Genomic DNA, 4,523 nt, shown 5'->3' with positions numbered 1-4,523 from the left:
GGAAGAGGCATTATCGCAGCACAGTGATCAACTCACCTCGATGGGGAAGGAGTTGCGGAGGGTGATAGAGACCAACATGGGTGTGCGAGCCAAAATGGAAGACCTGGAAAACAGATCCAGGCGACAGAATCTGAGGATTGTGGGTCTGCCCGAAGGAGTGGAAGGCCCGAGGCAGACTGAATATTTTGCCACGATGTTGGCGAAGCTATTGGGGGGGGGGGGGGGGGGGGGGGGGGAGATCCCTCCTGATATGAACTGGATCGGGCTCATCGGTCGTGGAAGCCGCCAAGAGTAGTGACTGTGTTTTTGTAGGTACAGTGTGAAGGAGAAGGTCCTGTGCTGGGCAAAGCAGAAGTGGGTGGTGCATTGGGCTGGAGCTGGTATATGCATATGCCAAGACTTTTCGGTGGAGCTGGCGAGAAGGCGGGCTGCCTTCAGCCGGGTGAAGAAGGCACTGAGAAAGGACGTACTGGTGCTGAAGGGTGTGCAGAGGAGATTCACTTGGTTAATCCCAGAGCTAAAGGAGTTGGATTACGAGGAGAGGTTGAGTAGACTGGAACTGTACTCATTGGAATTTAGAAGGATGAGGGGGATCTTAGAGAAACATATAAAATTATGAAGGGAATAGATAGGATAGATGCGGGCAGGTTGTTTCCACTGGCGGGTGAAAGCAGAACTAGGGGGCATAGCCTCAAAATAAGGGGAAGTAGATTTAGGACTGAGTTTAGGAGGAACTTCTTCACCCAAAGGGTTATGTATCAATGGAATTCCTTGTCCAGTGAAGCAGTTGAGGCTCTTTAAGGGTTATGGTGTTCGTGCCGGAAAGTGGAGCTGAGTCCACAAAAGATCAGCCATGATCTCATTGAATGGCGGAGCAGGCTTGAGGGGGTCAGATGGCCTACTCCTACTCCTAATTCTTATGTTCTTAAGGTGCAGTGCGGCATAGTATATCCAGCTAAGTTGAGGGTGACCTACAAATCCAAGGACTTTTATTTTGGGATGGCGGAAGCAGTGGAGAAGTTTGCGAAGGCAGAAGGACTGTGGCAGAATGAGAAATGGTTGTTTACTGATGTAGCCTCGTGTAATTTTATTTTTTCTATGCGTGTTAGTGTATGTACTAAATGAGTCAATACTGTATATATTTGGACAAGGGAAGAGATGGGACTTTAATTTGCAATGATGGTTCTTTGGGGCTTGGGTGTGTATGCGGCAGTTGGGTGCTAAAGGGGATTTCTTGGTTTTCCTGGGACCGAACAAGGGGCCAGTGAATAGGAGTGAGGTGGGGGGAGGGGCTGCGGCCATCAGAGCCTGGTAGAACAGGTTCCGGTGAGTCTTGCTGAGGTGAAAAGTTGGGGGAAGGAACCGAGGTTGGGGGAGGAGTTTACAAGAGGAAGTGGAGGGGAGGAGTCTGAGAGTGGGGGCGGGGGGGGTGTCTACAATTCATGGGTGTCATTCACGGTACTCTTTTGGGGATTGGATGGCATTGAATATTAGGGGGAGGAGTTGGGAGGTGGACTCTATATGTCAATGGTGACCATAGGCGATTCCTGATTCCTTTTTTTTCCCCACCTTGGGAGGGTTTGTTTTATTTGATGCTTATATTGTCAGGTGGGCCGTTGGTTGGGGTGGTGGGAGGATGGGATCGTTGTTGTTAATAAGGGGATTGACATTGTATTCGTTACCATTTACTGTTTGTTGGTGGGGTGTAAACTCTGAAGAAAATGCGAAAATGGAGAATTAAAATATTTTTTTTTAAAAAGTAAAATGATCTAAGGTCTCTTTTTTTGTGGTATCGAACTATGGGCAAGGCTGCATTTATTACTCGCCCTTACTTGGCCTGGGGTTTGGTGGTGGTGGATCTTCTCCTTGATCTGCTAATAGTCCTTGTGATGATGATGCTCCTATTATGGTGTTAGGTGAAGAATTTCAGGATTTTGACCCAACAACAATGGCGTAATGGCATTTTCTGACTGAGTCAGGATTTCACTTCACAGATAATTTTGAGGTGGCAATGACCTGACTTTGCTACTAAGAGGTACAACAGCAGAACTGCTCATAGAGCTGGGTGTTGCTGCCAAATTAAGATTTGGAATTTGCTGCAGTGCATCTAGCATACAGTATATACAGATATCATAATGTACCAATCACGGAAGGAATAATTATTGAGCCAGTAACAGGTGCTGATGAATAGACTCTTTACTCCTGAATGGAGTTGAACTTCTTTAATGTTGTGAGTGTATTGTGATGAATGGAGGATTTTAGGAATATTGGCTTCTAAATATTGGGGCAATTTAAGGGTTAAAAATCTGGGGTTAGTGCGTTAGACTGCAATGGTCATTTAAAAAAAAAAAAAATTCTGTCTTGCCTGGGTGGGTTTAGCAGCCAGAAGGTGAAATTGAGAAAGGAATGTATTTTTCAGTCCGGGCTAATGGACTGGTTTCACTCAGAGTCACTGTGGAGTTAATGTGCTTTTGTAGCCTGCAGAGATTTTTTTAAAAATTCAGCTTGGGGAGATGACTTTGTTGCTGGGTGGAGCCCAGGAATGCAGAGAGGCAGTGAGTTGTTGGAGCAGCTCTAGGAGAGAGGAGCTGACTTCTGATCTGCCTGACCCTGAGTCCACAATTCTCTCTCAGTAGGATAGTTATAAAACAGTTATGACATGTAAACCAGAGCAGTCGTCTGGGGCCCAGGAAGTAGGTGAACTAGTGTTTTGAAGATATTCATCCAAATTCTGAAGGGGTTCTAACAGGAGCCAAATTTATTTTATAAAGCAAGTATTACTCTATGCCATGCTAATTTTAAGATTGACAGCTGTATGCTTCTTGTGTTTAATGAAAAATTGATTAGTAATGTTTAAGGGGTAATTGTAAGATGTTCTTTCTGGGTGTGATGTTCAGGAATTTAATATTGTATTCATAAAGTTTTGTTTTAAAAATACCAAATCCCTATTTCTTTGTGTAATCACTCCTGGAGCAAATCATTCTTTTTGCAGTCTTACAAATAATCTAAAATATTGGGGTTTTGGGCAGCATGGTAGCACAATGGTTAGCACTGTGGCTTCACAGCACCAGAGTCCCTGGTTCGATACCCGATTTGGATCACTGTCTGTGAGGAGTCTGCACGTTCTCTACCTGGGTTTCCTCCGGGTGCTCTGTTTTCCTCCCACAAATCCCGAAAGACATGCTGTTAGGTAATTTGGACATTCTGAATTCTCCCTCCATGTACCTGAACATGCACCGGAATGTGGCAACGAGGGGCTTTTCACAGTAACTTCATTGCAGTGTTAATGTAAGCATAGTTGTGACAATAAAGATTATTATCCTAGCCACTGTTGGGATCCTAATGCTATCCAGTCCAATGGTGAGTTTATCGCCACATTTCATATTTGTACTTTAAAGATGGTTGAGCAGGGGCAGTAGGTGAATCACTGGTCACTCTGCGCTGTATCGTAGTCATGATGTTTTGTTAGTGCTACTACTCAAAGTTGTTAATTGTTTAGTTGGCAATGCTGATTCCATTGAAGGCCAGAGGGAGCATTGTTTTGCTATAGTTTTATTATTTTGCTGATCAATTAATAAGTGCTGTGATGTGAGTAGTTGTTGTTACTTGTGTATATTTGTATTTAACTCTGTTAGTTCTGATTCTTTTCAGTTACTTTTATTTTATCATTCAACTAGCTGCTGTTGTTTTAGAGTCCATACCACATTTTAAACTTCATTATTTTTATATATTACTTTCACAACACGTTTCAACTACCTTTTTTGTGCACAAGTTACCGCTTCAACTTCATGTCCTGCTGCAGGCCGGCACAGAGTGCTTCATTGTAAGAGGAATTGTGAATGGAGCTGAAGACTGTGCAATTCATTTCATTTCTTCATTTCAATTAGCAGCAAATTGGCCTGTCCTAACTTCATGAAGCAAGTGAAGATAGTTGGCCAGAGGGTATCAAAAGGAGTACATTCAAAAAATGACATTTTAAAAGTACTTAATGCGGTGGCATGGTGGCACAGTGGTTAGCGCTGCTGCCTCACGGCGCTGAGGACCCGGGTTCGATCCCGGCCCTGGGTCACTGTCCGTGTGGAGTTTGCACATTCTCCCCATCTCTGCTCTGCGTGGGTCTCAGCCCCACAACCCCTAGATGTGCAGAGGTAGGTGGATTGGTCATGCTAAATTGCCCTTAATTGGAATTCTTTTTTAGAAAGTACTTAATTGACTGTAAAGGCCTTTACGGCATTTTGCGGTTTTGTTCAGGCATGCAGAGTTTATTTTATTTTCCCTAAATTTCTTCTTCATCAAATGTGAGAGAGTTTAGAAAACACATTCAACCATTGACATGTGCAACTGTGCTCAGAATTACACAGTTGAGATGCATATTCGGCACAAGTTCTTCAGTTCCATGCCTTCAATTTAGAATCACTAATCTCACCCTTTCTTCGTTTCGTTGACTTTTTGGTGAATGTTACATTGGGCCTGATGTCCCAGCATTACTTTAAGTGATTTGAAGTAAATGAGGTTTGAAACAA

This window comes from Scyliorhinus canicula, chromosome 14, assembly GCF_902713615.1.
Source record: "Scyliorhinus canicula chromosome 14, sScyCan1.1, whole genome shotgun sequence".
Lineage (NCBI taxonomy): Eukaryota > Metazoa > Chordata > Chondrichthyes > Carcharhiniformes > Scyliorhinidae > Scyliorhinus > Scyliorhinus canicula.
Note: the sequence above shows the minus strand (reverse complement) of the source record.